At 41.0% G+C, this 15,230-nt stretch overlaps 1 long non-coding RNA gene across 1 annotated transcript in view; it reads right to left on the reverse strand.

Moving 5' to 3' along the window:
- Nucleotides 1–1,847: 1,847 nt before the first annotated feature.
- Nucleotides 1,848–15,230, reverse strand: part of LOC138472210 (uncharacterized) — a 362,895-nt gene continuing 349,512 nt past the window's right edge. Inside the window, exon 4 of the long non-coding RNA XR_011268573.1 lies at nucleotides 1,848–3,002. This is a non-coding gene — a long non-coding RNA (uncharacterized lncRNA). The remainder of the gene's footprint in view (nucleotides 3,003–15,230) is intronic.

Consider the following 15,230-nt stretch of genomic DNA (forward strand, 5'->3'; position numbering starts at 1 on the left):
AACATGAGAACATCCTGCTAGATTGCTGCCCCCTAGAAGTTAACCTTAAATAAACAAAGACCAGCAATGTGGCCCACCATTCCCACTCCTCTACATTCACATCACAAAACCATAGGCAGAAAACAAAGACTGTCTGCCTACATGGGAAAGGAGCATTATCTCATAACAGGCCATGTTTACCTTACAACAACAGAGCCTAATACATGGCCCACCAGCCACATAATGCAAGGGGTAGATGGAAAACACTAAGCCCACATGTTCTCAAAAACGGTTCTGTTTATTTTGCCAAACACACAGCCTGCAACAATATAATCTATCAGACTGGTGGCATGGACTCTTCACTCACCATATTTACATTTAAAATCAACAATTTATTTACAGCCTACCAGCCACATAATGCACGGGGCAAGCATCAAACACAAAGGCTGCCTTCCCCTCTGTCGACCATATTTAAGGTGCAATCACAAGACAGGCAACCTATACCAGACACACAGCCATATTCAAATAATGCAAACAGCAACAATCACTCTCACAACCAGCCATATTTAATTTGAAAAAAACAACCACATACATAAGGGATCCCACCACATATGTCATTTCTTTCCATAATACTAGCAGGTGTCCCCATGCTTGCATGATAATTCCTACTTCAGTCCTATTTTTAAGTGTATTCAATGAACGAATATAGATGATGATGTTGCATGGTTGTTTGCGTTACCAGAGTAACTACGTGTGGAGGTGACCACACATCATTCCTTATGATGAGTTAGATTTGATCCCGGCAGGCCTTTCTGACTACTAACGTGTTTGAGAATTGTTTTGTATCGATAGTTATGGGGAGTTTCATTAGTACCAGCCAGCCCCCTTTGCCTACTGCCGTCATTGGTATACTATTATCCCTAAACCAATGCTTCTTTGTAGATGATATTGCAAGTATTACCTGTAAGACCTAGTGTGAACAAATAGTCTTTGTTTCTAACTCTGGAGCAAGCAACATAAAGGTGACCATAGGAAAGCATGAATCCCGCAAATATATTCCAACTACTTTCAGTTGGAGCGTTGAGATTGCGCAGCAACATCATTGGTATCCCGATGTACAGCCGAGACAGCAGTGACCTGTACGGTATTTTGTGTAGATTTAGGGCCCAGCTGTATTTTCTTACCGCCAAAAACAAAAATAATTGAGCAATAATCACTCCTTGCATGTAGATTGGGTTTGGTATTATAATGGTATAGTGGCTATGCATTATTTCAGTACACAGATACATTTGGTTGGTATACATTTCGTTGTGGTATAATAATGAGTATGATTTTCTGTTCTACTAGTGGTCCCCAATACACAAAACCCCCTTCTTCTTGCTTGGTCTGTTCATGTGATCACTAGAGAGACCTTTGGCCTACATTATATGGATACCACAATTTTCACATAGAGTGCTGCCTATGGCTGTTATCACTTATATATTTACATTAGTGAGACTATGTTTCCATGGAGTATTCACAATAACATGTGGTATTATCACTAATTTATTTACATTAGTGAGACTATGTTTCCATGGAGTATTCACAATAACATGTGGTATTATCACTAATTTATTTAGGCCTCTCTCTGCTGATTCATATACGCTCAGCAGACTATTGCATTATATTCCACTCAGAAGCCACACACACATACATACCCTGAGTGGAACCACTCACCCAGCTATTTATAATTGCTCATAACATTACTTCATCTGCATAGGGAGTTTGGCACATATATTACCTAATAGCCTCCCCTTTTATTATGTGATATTTGCTAAATGCACCACAGAAAGACAGAAGCAAAAACAAAACCTTTACACAGGCTGTGATTTATAACAGTTTCATTTCAAAATAATACATTACCATCTTTGCGAGGCACTCTTTTCTAGAATAAACAGAAGCGAAACAAGTGCAAAAATACAAGGCATTTCATTATCTTTTGCAACAATAAAAAGAACAGTCATTTAGATGGCAATATTATAAAGTGGCATTTGAACACAGGAGAATTCCCTATCGCTACACTGCCTGTCTAATAGTAGATCATCCGTCCGGCAGTCACAGCAATCTCACTCCATTTGTATAATTACAAGCTATATGTAGCTTTTCAGCACGCAAAGTCTCCTGGCTTGTCGTCTTTGGGCAGTGACCCAGGGCTCTCTTTTTTCTTTCTTCAAAGCACCCAGCTAGAACATGCAATTCAATCTGCAATCTGCATTTCTCAAGCCGGTGCCAAGTGACTAGGAAATCCCAGTCTCTGAAGGTCAGTGGTCCAGCTCCTCACAGCCGCAGTACAAAGGCGACCTCACTGCAACCCCGCAAAATGTCTTCTCCCTCTCCTTCTCCCCGAGCTGCTTCAAGAAACATCTGTTACAGCCTTTGTCTGAGAATTTGGCCATGGTCCAAGCCACAATTGGAAGAAACCCAACTTGTTCCCTTTCTTCTTTTAAAATGTATCAATCCAACAAAATGAATATTCACGTGTGGAAAATGAACATTGAAAAATCATTGTTCAATCATCATAATGTCAAAGTTCATCTCTGAGTCCATCAGTTCTTATAAAATATTTTACATATTTCTTCCCAATGGAAGTGTCCATAGTCCAGTGTCTTACTTTTATACTTGAAGTCAATCACAAAATAATAAAATAAAACAAATAGTTAAAAGAAAGAATTAACATAACAGATTAAAATAATTAATTAAAATTATAAATACGTGGAACTCCATAGTCCAGGACACTTGTCTGCCTCTGATATGTCCCGACCAGCGATGTCACATCATTTGGTTAATTCGGGTACTCTTTCATCCTGGCACTCTTGGATTCTTTTTCCACTGGAGTCATCTCTTTTTGGCATTCCGACTACTTGTCTTCACCTTCGCCCGGAGGCAGGCATCTTTTGATCTTCATCCAGGGGACTCCAGGATTCCATCATCTCCCGTGTCCTCCGGTCCCATGACCTCCAAGCCAAAATGTGTTAATCAATAGTCTAAATCAAATAGAAAAGAAACAAATAAAGTACATAGCACAATACTAACCTCACCCTTTTGCCAAAAATAAAACATGCTTTGCAAAGCATTTCGCCTTTTTTCTCTCGCTTTCTGAAATTAAGCACATGTTAAAGAGAAAACAAACATACATAAAATATCATTCAACATTTAATACATTTTCATTTTGCAAAGCAACTCTACTAATTTCAGCTTCCATTTTTTTTTACCTATATACATATGTAATAATCAATCACCTTTATTTTATTTCTCTGCTGTCCCTCTCTGACTAAACCCATTTACCTTAACTTCTTTTATGTATTCAAAGGACTTTATCTGTTTCTACACGCTAAAGTCTTTTAATTTTGTGTCTGGGGTGCCAGGGTTTAATTTGGTTTACATGAACAAACTGTTCTGTTGCTGTTTCACCTTCAGTTTTCAAAATTGTATAAACCACAGGAGCGACCTTATCCATAATTCGAATGGCCCCTGCCAGGCTGCTAGAAATAGAGAATTTTTCTGTTTACCTTTTCCAAAATGGAATTTATACACCTGATCTCCCACATAATATTCTTTCACTGATGTCTTTTTATCATATTATGACTTTGCACTGTCAGCAGCTCTTTCTAGATTTCGCTGTACAAAAGCAAATGCATTTTGTAAATGCTTCCTCAGTTCATCAATGTATTCATGAACTGTGGATGCGCTCACAAGTGTCTGCTCATGTGTTCTGTATAGCAGTTGTTGTGGTAACACCATGTTCCTACCTGTCAAAACCTCATAGGGGCTAACACCTGTTGCCTTGGCAGGAGTTGATCTGATTGCCATTAAAACCAAAGGTAAATGTAAATCCCAGCTCGAACCTGCTTCTGCTACAAATTTCGTTAATATGTCCACAAGAGACCTATTACAGCGTTCAACTCCCCCTGAAGAAGCTGCCCGATATGCAATATGTAATTTTCTTTTCACACCCAGTATTTGCCATACCTTACTCATTAGAGCACTTGTAAAATGACTTCCTCTGTCTGATTCGATTCTTTGTGGTAACCCAAACCTTGAAAACACATGATTCACCAGTAATGTAGCTGCTGTTTGCGCACTACAATCTGGTGCAGGAATACACTCAATCCACTTCGACATCAAACACACCACACTCAAAATATAACGGTTCCCCCTGCTCGACCTCTTTACAGGCCCTACATAGTCTATTTGCAAATCTGACCATGGAAGAGTCAAGCCTCTTTTCATTAATGGAACTTGTTAGGGAGAATTCTCTGTTTAGGCTGAATTTCCTAACCTAGTGAGTCCCCCAGCAGCTTTTCTGGATTTCTGGAGTTTGTTTTTTTCCATCCTGCCAAGAGTGAGACTCTTTCTCCCACTCTTGGACATGAATGTGGTTAATTCCTTTAAATGTCAATGTGTTCTATGGGCTATGGGGTCTTTTACTCCATAGGGTCTCATGTGTTTTACTATGTGTTTTACACCGCACCCTCCGTGCCGTAACACTGGGGTGTCCTAGAGGATCCCCACCATAGCCTCCATACCCTGGGACTGACTACTGTCTCCCAGGGCATGTAAAGTCACCATTGGCTTTACTATACCTAAATTTACTAACAGAACTAGTACAAACAATCCTATTGTGGACGTACTGGTAGGGGTAATTCGGTTACCCCTGGGTCTGTTGTTCGAGGGGGCACTGTCCCGTCCCCCCTCGTTGAGTTTTGGCTGGTGGCAGTGGAAACTACTTGTTATATTCGACCCCGAATATAATTCAATGGGATTCTTCCCATTGTTGGAGGCTAATACTTTTTTACGTTAGTCTTTAACATACCGCCGGTTTATTTGTCTTAAATAAATCTACCGGATGGTATTTTCTGCCAGAACTCGGTTTTTAAAATGGCCTATGTGTTCGCCTCTGAAACTCCGAACCAAAGGTTGAGCCCTTTGTTCCACTTTGGGCGGGCTTCTGCACACAGGCCCTCCAAAGTGGTGCCGTTCTGTCTGGGTACCACGGGGGTGTGGGAGGGAGTTTAGGCACCCTGGACTCAGTCGCCTTGCCAACTCAAGTCGCACTCTGGTGTGATTGGCCCAAGTGGTGAGCCACCCCGCTCACCACTTAGTGTGTTTTGATTGACAGCTAGGCTGAATGAATGGGGGTTTTCTGCATAAAAGCATGGCTTTTGGGACTGGATCTTCAGAAATCGCCACAGGACCTAAGAATCCGACGAGGGTAAAGCTGAGCCGACCTGCAACGATGACACCTACGGTGGAGCCCTGCTGAACCGACTCACCACTTCCCAACGACAGACGAGATCTCCCGGCCGGAGAGTCTTCTTCCCCTGACTGGTGGGAACAACCAGTCACCTTTTGCTTTTGTTTCGCTTCCAAAGCATAGTGGTCGAATTGCCCGTGCAGAGCACCCTGGCAACCGGATAGCCACTAGCCTGTACCACGACCAAAAGGTGGTGCCTTGTGACGGAGCACTACGCGGCTGGTCTCTTCCCTGGTGGTGCAATGATCTTCAACTTTTCCTTCGACGACGAGACCATCTCATCTCTTGGCAAAGCCCGGACTTGCATCCACCACCAGGAACAACTGCCCGCGCCGGAGCTGTCTCTACACTTACAAGGTACTGTGTCCACCTGGCTCCCTTGTGACGTGTAGCGTGGGGTGTCTTAAATCCCTACCTTCCCACTGGGTCGCCTCCAGACCGTCTTAACTTTCTGTTCTAAACTGGTCCAAACTTTCTGTGACAATTTTGCTACAAAGACTTGAAGTGCATTTCCACTGTGATACTTTTTGGGACATATTGCCTTGCCTCTCTCTGAGTGAGCCTGGCCTCTGAACTGTATGATCTACAGTAGACCCTGCCTTACTTGCCTTGCATTTGCTTCGAAAAAGTGTTAGTACCGAGTTGGTTTCATACCCTGCCTTTTCGCCCCGTTCTAACAAATATTAGAGTGCCATCTAGGTTAAAGCATTCACCTCTGTCTGCAAATAAGTGGTGCCGTTGAACCTAGACTTGTTGAAATATTGTTAGAGGATTGAGATACTTATAGAAATTGTAATTGAAGTTGTTTGCCGTATTAATGCCAGTGTGTTTTTCGTGGATGCGTTTTTAAAATAAATAATTATATATCTTTACACCAAAGCTCTGTTCCGTGTCTGCTTGTTCTACTGTGTAAATTGCCCTATCTTGTATACTCCACATACTGCCTAACTCTTCTTGAGGGAAGTCTGACTGCTTAGCCACAGCTACCAAGTGAATCTGTGTGGTACAGACTGCTACCAAGCGGGTTTACTGCCAAACACCTGTAGGCCTAAATCTTTTGCAGTGGTCCCAGAGGGAACTGCACAGGTTTCTACTTAACAGAGCTCTATGCATTGGTGAAGCAGGTTTAAATTGGGCGCATACTAGACATCCTCTAGTATATAATTCCACATCTTGGGACATATGTGGCCAGTAAGCATAATCTTTTAGTATTTCCAATGTTTTTTGTGAACCTCTGTGGCCTGCAGTTATTGCATTATGTGCATGGTGTAGCATTGACCCTCTGAATGAAAGGGGTACCACCCACTGTATCTGTCCTGTTATGGATTCTCTAATCATGAGTCCATCCTGTAGTCTAATTTGTTTTTTATTCTTTAATAGCACCTTCAACTCTTCTTTTCCCATACAATCATTTTCTGTTAAAGGGTTTTGTTCAGGATCTATCAAATGATTATAATAGATTCCCAGGATTCGATCATCCTTTTGTGCCTCAATCAGATCTTGATCTGGTGTATCATAACTCCATTGTACTACTGGCTGATCTACCTCCTTTGATGCTTTAGAATGTGTTACTGCATCAATTTGTATTTCACCAAGTAAATGTTCAATAAGTAGCAATTCTCCCATCACAGCCCCAATTTTAGTCAGGTGAGCTGCCGTATAATTCCCCTCCTTATCCTCTCCTGGAGTTTTTAAATGCCCACGAATTTTCCTCCAGTATATTGTTAAATCATTCTCTGACACCAATTTGTCTATGGCTTGTATCAGTTTTCCATGTTTAAGTGGCTTTTTGTTGTATGTAATCATGCCTCTCTCTTTCCAGCCAGGTAAATATTCCACAAAGCTATTTCGTGCATAGTCAGAATCAGTCACCAGGACAATTTCACTGAATTTATTATCAACTGCAGTAGCAATTGCTTTATAAATGGCTGCCAATTCCGCTACTTGACTGCTCCTAGCTCCAATTCTCATCCCTATACTGGGGACGCCTTCACATTTCAACCAGACATTTCCTATTCCTGACACTAAATGTTTATTACTGTCATTTTCAATGTGAAAAGCACAACCATCAACATATACAGTTGGCAAATCCTTGCATGTCTTTTCATCAAAAGCTTTGTGTGGTGATTGCCCAAAATCCTGTAACCAGTTTCATCTTATACTTTGTTCAATACATGTTCAGCTGCACAGTCATGAAGATCTGCTAAACCCTGAGCAACTGGGCTTTTTTATGTTGGCCATATCTCACTTCTACAGGAAAACCTTGTAATGCTAGCGTCCATGAAGTGATTCTGGACTGTGCTAGGTTACCTGACCTGATTCTTTTACTCTCTAAAAACTGCAATGGTTGATGATTGGTCTCAATAATTACCTTTTCTCCCTGAAAAATGGGGCGGAAATGCTGTAGTGCCCACACAGTGGTCAAAAGGGCCTTTTCACATTCACTGAATTTAATTTCAACTTGGGAAAACGCCTTAGTTGCATAGGCAATGGTTTTGTGATTCAAATCATGTTTTTGTGATAGCACTGCTGACATACACTGTTCATAGAAACCTATTTCTATAAAGAAATCCCTATCCTTTATGGGGTATGCCAAACATGGTGCCTTTACAAGACATTCCTTTAATTTAGCTACTGCCTCAGACTGCTCTGTTTCCCATTTCCAGGGTGTATTCAGCTTTAACAGCTTAGTTAATGGTTGAGTCATTTCAGCATAATATTCAATGAATTTCCTGTTATAGCCCATCATTCCTAACAAACTTTTTACCCCTTTCACATTTTTAGGGTCTTTTAGTTTTTGTATAGCCTCCACTTTCTTCTTTTGTGGGTTTAATCCATGTTCAGTCAATTCATGGCCTAGAAAATTCACCTTTTTCTTGCACCATTGTGCCTTTTGTAAAGATACTTTGACACCTGCTTTCTGCAATTGGCCAAGAACATGTCTTATTTCTTCAAAATGGTTTTTCAAACTTTCATTTTTTATCAGTACATCATCCACATAAACTATGGTACCTCTTTCCACTGCATCAGGCATGGACTTTCTCAAAAATATTCCAAATTCACTCCCACTATTGACATACCCAAATGGAACTCTAATGCGTATCGAGTCTTATCAATGAAAATGAAAATAAATTCTGAATCTACTCTACCAATGGCACGCACCAATATCCAGAGGTGAGATTTAACGTGGTAAACACTTTTGAACCATGTAGCTGAGCTAGGCCCTGATCAATGAATGGCAGTGGCCATCTGGATACTGGCACTCTTTTATTTAACTCACTCAAATCTGCACATAGCCGCCATTGACCATTTGGCTTTAACACACCTAAAATAGGTGTGTTGGATGTGCTATGAAAGGGCATGATGATTCCCCGCGACTCCAAATGTTTAATAATCTCTGCCAATGACTCTAAACATGCCAATGGTAATCTATACTGGCGCAAAAATACTGGGCTTCTGCTACACCCTTTCGGTAGCGTGGCCACATGTAAATCAGTTAGACCGCAATCATAAGCATCTTTTGCAAATACATCTTTAAACTCCATATCTTTCTCAGTTAATTTCTATCCTCATCGTTGTCACATGCATCCGCTGATAAAATCTGCTCCTCTACCATTTTGGAGAATTCTGGAAAATGTTCTGGTAGGGGAATCTCTGCGCTTTCCTCTAACTGTGTGGCTGTGTCTCTCTGTAAAGCCGCCACTTTTACATGTTTTGGCATATCAGCTTCCACTTCAATGGGCTGATTTTCTATTTCATTTTCATTTAAGTTAAATGTTATGCAATCCTCTTGATGACAGCACACTGTCGCACTTGAATCATAAGGGTACACAGAATGAATTCTAAATATTCCTTTGGCCTGTGAATCCAAGTATTCTGGCTATTCACCCTTGACATCCACATAGTTTTCAGGGATATTTCCAATCACCATGTTATTTAGATCTGCTGTGTAATGTGATTTTTGTATGGCCATTCCTAATGGGGAGTTTTCCTCTAAATGAATATCTTGACAACCTTTATTATTCACCATCATTTTTACAGACCCTTCACCAATATCTACCAATGGAATGTATTCATAATCCAGGCCTTGCTGTTTTATAGATTCATTCAAACAGACAAATGCATCAGAATCTTTCAACTGCTGTCCATTTTTGCATTTCAGTGTTATTGCAACCTGTTTGGTGAATGCAAGGATAATAGTATCCTTCCTAAGTTGTACTTCAGTTGCATATGTGACCAGCTGTGCGCTATGATAAGCCCTTCTTTTGTCTTCAAATTCAGGGGCCGGCCCACCTAGGCGTGACCATATCTTTTGATTAAGGAAATCTAACACCATACAGATTATGTGCATTATATCATTGCCCATGTAAAAATCATTCTGTGTTCCACTCACTATCCATACATTATGGTAAATTGTTTTCTGCCCAATGCTAATTTTTAGCATGCATCTTACTGCATTTCGGTTTTAGAAGTCTGGACTGTCCAAACCAGAGACATATTGTTTTTTAATTCTAAATTTCAGGATCTCCTCCCTCTCCATTATTTTTTGCAACAATTTCTCATTAATTAAACTCCGTTCCTGTTCAAGTGCTAAAGTGGATTTTGTTGTTTTAGAATAGTCATTTATACCAATGTGAACCCATGGTTGCTCATTTTCCACGTGTTTTTCAGCAAGAGTGGTGTTGTGTTTTTCTGAATCTGCTTTAGGAGCAATATTCTGTTTGCATGTTTTCTCTTTTAAATAAAAGCGTAATGTGTGCTCATCTATGGCAGTTTGCCATTTTTTCCTTGGGTCCAAGTATATTTGTACAGGTAGTTTTTCATTTTCGCTCTACATTTTGTCCTGACACAGTAATATGACAGTGACGCTAGGTATGTCACTATTCTGGAGATATACCTCCACTGCATCATTTGTTTTGGCAACGGTGTGACATTCATTTATATTGCTGTTTTGTGATTTTAGTTTTTTAGGTCTTAATGTTGGATGTGACCAATACCTCCTGTTTCATTCTGTGTTTACCTATCTTTATGTCAACCTCAGTGACGCTTATAATAGGCACCTCCTCCACATTAAAATTATGCACTGGACCTTGACTTTCCTTCACTGTAATCTGATTCTGCGGGGATCTCCCTTCATTGATACTCTTCACCAATTCTTTAGACATAATTGTGGCCTGTGTGCCAGTGTCAATCATTGCAAATGTATTGCATGTTTCTTCTACAGTGATGGGAGCATAATACCTGTCTTCAACTTTCTCTAAAACACATAAGAAATGTGAATTCTTACTGATTTCAGGGCTCACCTTTCTCAGGCCTTTTTCACTTTTGGCTATGCACATTGGTAAATGGAACGACATTTTTCCCTCCTTTTTGCCCATTTCTGTGTGAGAGACTTTATTCATTTCTCCATGTTCAGAGGTTTTTTGGAGTGTGGCCACTGTTCGCCCATCCATCCAGGTATCATCAGAGGTCACACTACAACCCTCCAACTGAACATGTGTAACAACATCACTTGGCAATTTGTCATTTTCTAATTCTGTGCATTTGTGATCATTTAGTGCAGTACCAGCCCTTTTAACATCTTCAAAAATATGTGGCTCAAAGAATTCTTCAGGTGATTGATCTGTAGCCTCCTTTTGAGCATTTCTTTTTTCTACCTGTGTTTGGTCATTGTTTTGATTGCCCAGGGAAGGAGCTATAGCATCGCCACTTACTCCCTGTTCACTGGTATTCCCCATGCATGAGTCATTTTTCTTAAATCTGTCTCTTTGTTCTTTTGGATCTTCAGGTTTTCCTATTTCATTTGTACAAATCTCCAATGTTTGATTTAGTTCTAGGTTAAACCGTACCTCTCTTTTAGAAGTATTTGCATTTTCTGTTACATGTTCATTTACTGGTATTTTCATTTTTAAATCATTAGGCATCTCAGAGTCATTATGCAAAATTTCATCAGAACAATCTGTCTTTTTGGCACTGCAGGTATCATAAGTACTTAGTCACTTTTCAGAAGTCCCCCGGTCATTGCTATGGCCTTCTGCCCCTCCTTTGATGACTGTTTTTGTGCTGTACAGAGCTTTCCTATTTGCTCGTCTAACATTTTCACTTGGGCCTCGAGGCACTGGAACCTTTCCATCTCTCTAGAATCCTCTCTCTGTGGCCTAGATCGATATCGGTTGTTTTCACTCTGATTGGATCTATTCTGATGCCTCTCAGGGGAATGGTTTCTATTGGGATGGTTCCTGAACTCTTGATTCATTTGTGGAGGGGATCGGGTGCACCCATCCTTTGGTTGTAGTCCCCTTGTGTGGAATCATTGTCCTGACGTGGAGTTTAGTTTATGCTCTGCCTCATGTCCTGTCTCTCATGTTGTGGGTTCTGGCCTCTATGTTGATTCCCATTATCAGCAAATCGATCCACATATCGGGGTCTATCCTGATTACCATATATCATGGTATTGGGATCATATCTGCTTTGTGTCCCCAATGTCTGATAAGGACCATCATCTCTTTGATCCTGATTTTGTCTCTGGTCATTGTTCATACCTGACATATCAGGTCAATAGCCTGTCAGGGCCTATCTCCTAAGTACCTGGGTCTGATGTAGCTCTCCCTATTACTAGGATCATGTGATTGAAACATTGGTGCAGGGTGTGATGACCTTTGTTGATTACCCCTTTGTTCAGGTGCCAAATTATTTTTACTTGGACTTTGAGCAGACTCAAGGGACATTTTGGCTGACCTGATTTCCATCACTGTTGCCGAGGTTTCTTTAGATTTAGATCTAGGTCTAGTATCTTTCATTTTATCACTTTCTCTACCCTGACAATAGAGTACTTCATATTGTGTTGTGCTTTGGTGTACAATCCATTCAAGGGACTTGTCACGGTCAAATTCATGGACCAATCGGGATATGAAGTCTTTCTGTAGCCCATAGAAGTAGGCAGTTTTAAACTCATTGGAATTGGGGTCAAAAGATACATCAAAGCGAGAAAATGCTTTTTTAAAATCTTGTCAAAACTGGCGAGGGGATGTAATAGGCCCGGCAGTGATTGTGTAAGCAACTTTCTTTGCCCCCTGCAATGACTGGAAAGGAGAAAAATTACGCCTAATCTCTTTTTCAAACTCTGCCCATTTCATATTTTGTTGTTCATTCAATCCTCAAGCCGTCGGAGCATCTAAAGTTAAATGAAAATACTGACTGTACTGTTCCTTAGGTATCTGGAAGGCTTTAAAAATGTCATGAACCGCTTCTAAGTGATCCTCTATGCAGCATTCCCCTCCCTTTTTAAATGGTTTGATCAGGGCTTTAATGGATTTCATTATCTTTATGGGGCAACTTGTTGCAATGCATGGAATTGCACTACTTGGTGACTCAACTCTGCTTCCAGGTGTATGGTATTGGTGGTGGCCCCCAATGGGAGTATCAAATCCCCCAAGGGTGCTGCAACCAAGTTCAGTCACCGGCCCATTCACTGGGGCACTAGCTCTTTGGGTAGAAATAGAATTCACCTCGACTCCATTGAATGTGGTGCCCTGCCGCCTCTCCTGGGACCTGGGAATACACATTTGCTGTTCCAAGTCCTTACACTTTTTAAGGAGCCTGTCTGCTTCGTTTTGCAAATAGTTGTTTGCATTACTGCAATACTGTGAAACATGCTAAAATATACTACAGACCTCAACATAAGTGCCATATGTGTGGGACTGAAGAGTATAAGCTTGGAGTGCCGTACGTGTAAGTGTACGGCTGAAGCATGTAACCTTTGTACTATTGAGATTGAATACATTCATCAACTTCCGTGGGAACTCAATTTCCTGTAATTATCATGAAAGATTTGCCGTGACGTGACGGACAACTGCATTGCAGACACTATTGAGGAGACATGCACAATTTCCTGTCGTCTGCATTACTACAAAAGCACTGTTTGTGTCACCGGCATGATTTAATAAGTGAGTGCTGCTAATATCAACTAGAATGCTGATAGTGTGGCAATTTTCGGAACAATGAATGTTGAAGTTTACATGGAACTACGGCAGACGTACAGCATGAAGAGCCGTATGGCAGGGGTAAGCATTGCCGACCACATTAAAGAACAAAAAATAGGAAAATGTATATGTTATACTTCTTACATTGTCTACATCATGGAACCTACCCACATCCCAAATCTCAGGTCTGTGGCATGTTGGGAAGTATGCTGAACCTTTCGAACAGACACACACATATCCACATATGCAATGGGTAAGCATTGCAGACCGTTTAAAAATAATTTGAATAAGGTATATTTTAAACCTTTTCCACTGTCTACACCATGGAACCTACCCACATGCCACATTTCAGGTCTGTAGCACATTGGGAAGTATGTTGGACATTTTTTCGAAGAGACACACATATATTCACAAATGTCCCTTTTATTACAGGGCCAGCAGTAGCGGCCCTGTAGTTATGGTTAAGTTGCTCAACTCATAGCAAGAGTTTTTTTTGGGGTGGTTTATAACTTCACCCCCATAGACGAATCCCCACCAAACTTGGAAACAATTATATGCCCCCTCGGAATGGTTCTCCAAAGATTGATGCGGTTTCATCATAGGGGGCAAAGTTCTAGGGGAGAGTCCAAAAATTGTGGGAATCCTCATAGACGCAATGGAAAAATAAATGTTGTGCAGACCTACAGCCCAAACCACTGGACAGATTTTCACCAGATCTGCCCAGAAGAAGCGGTTTGAACCCGAAAGCATGCTTTTGTAATTTTGATGTAAATCCATTCAGTAGATTTGAAAAAATGGGCAAAAGGTAGGTGAAAAATAATTGTTATACCTGAGTCTGTTCCACATGGGCAAACGGAAAGCCCCCACGACCAATTAGGGTCCGGCATGATGTCCGTAGACATCGGAAGTGCCGCTGATTGGATGGTGAAAAGCGCAAGGTGCGTCACCATGTTGGATCTGCGGATAGTCGCCGGTGTCCGCAGATAGCGCAGTGGGGAAAAAGTCTGGAAAACACATTTGGGGGTTATTTGGTGGTCGAAAGAGGGGCTGGAAGGGGTGGAGGATTGAATAAATATGATAAAGAGCTGTTTTTCTAAGTGAAAAAATTAGATGTGTGTGCCACACAGTCCGCAGACACTACAGTGGTACGCGGACACCACAGTAGTCCGCAGACAGCACCGAGGACGAACAATTTGGAAAACACATTTGGGGTTATTTGATGGCTGTACGATGGTGTGAAAATGTTAGGGGAGTGGAGAGGAGATAATATAGAGCTGTTTTTCAAGGTGAAAAAGGGGAGTGCAGGTCCTGCCGAGTCCACGGTCACCTCTTACTGTCCGCAGACATTATATAGATGGCAGGGGTTTCTGGGTGAGGTTATTTATTTGAAGGTGTATTGTATGTACTTATTATATGGTTCATATCTATTGTGGTGGTTGTGGGCAGTGTCTAGATTCTTGTGGTCATAGCTGTAAGGCATGCCCCCAAAAATCTGGTCACTCGCAAAGCATAGTATTGTAATAATGGAATGATATCATTAAAGTATATATAGTATTTCTGATTGTACTACAATTGAGGATAGTGCTCCTTGATGTTTTGTCCACATTTCATACAGTGAACCATTGTATCCTTATTAAATGGTTACACAATACATTTAGCATCATGGACCACGCACTGGACTGGCTGACTGTTTTCCTTACTAACCGCCCTTCTTAGCTGTAACTGGGCTGCTCGTACTCCACCACCTCAATGTGTACTTACAGAGTACCCCAGTGTTTTATCCTATCATGGCAATTACATATCTATTTCCTCACTCTGGCTCACCTGATGTGTTTCTTGTTTTGTCATTTCCAGTGTTATGTTAATAACACACAGTTTTCCTTAAACCTCCCTGAACTAATTTGTTCACTGTGTTTTTTTTTATCCCTGATTGTCTGATCGCCATTGAAGCATTGTGTGAAACAATGTCTGTCTCA

Source organism: Ambystoma mexicanum, chromosome 8 (genome assembly GCF_040938575.1).
Source record: "Ambystoma mexicanum isolate Mex_15411 chromosome 8, UKY_AmexF1_1, whole genome shotgun sequence".
Lineage (NCBI taxonomy): Eukaryota > Metazoa > Chordata > Amphibia > Caudata > Ambystomatidae > Ambystoma > Ambystoma mexicanum.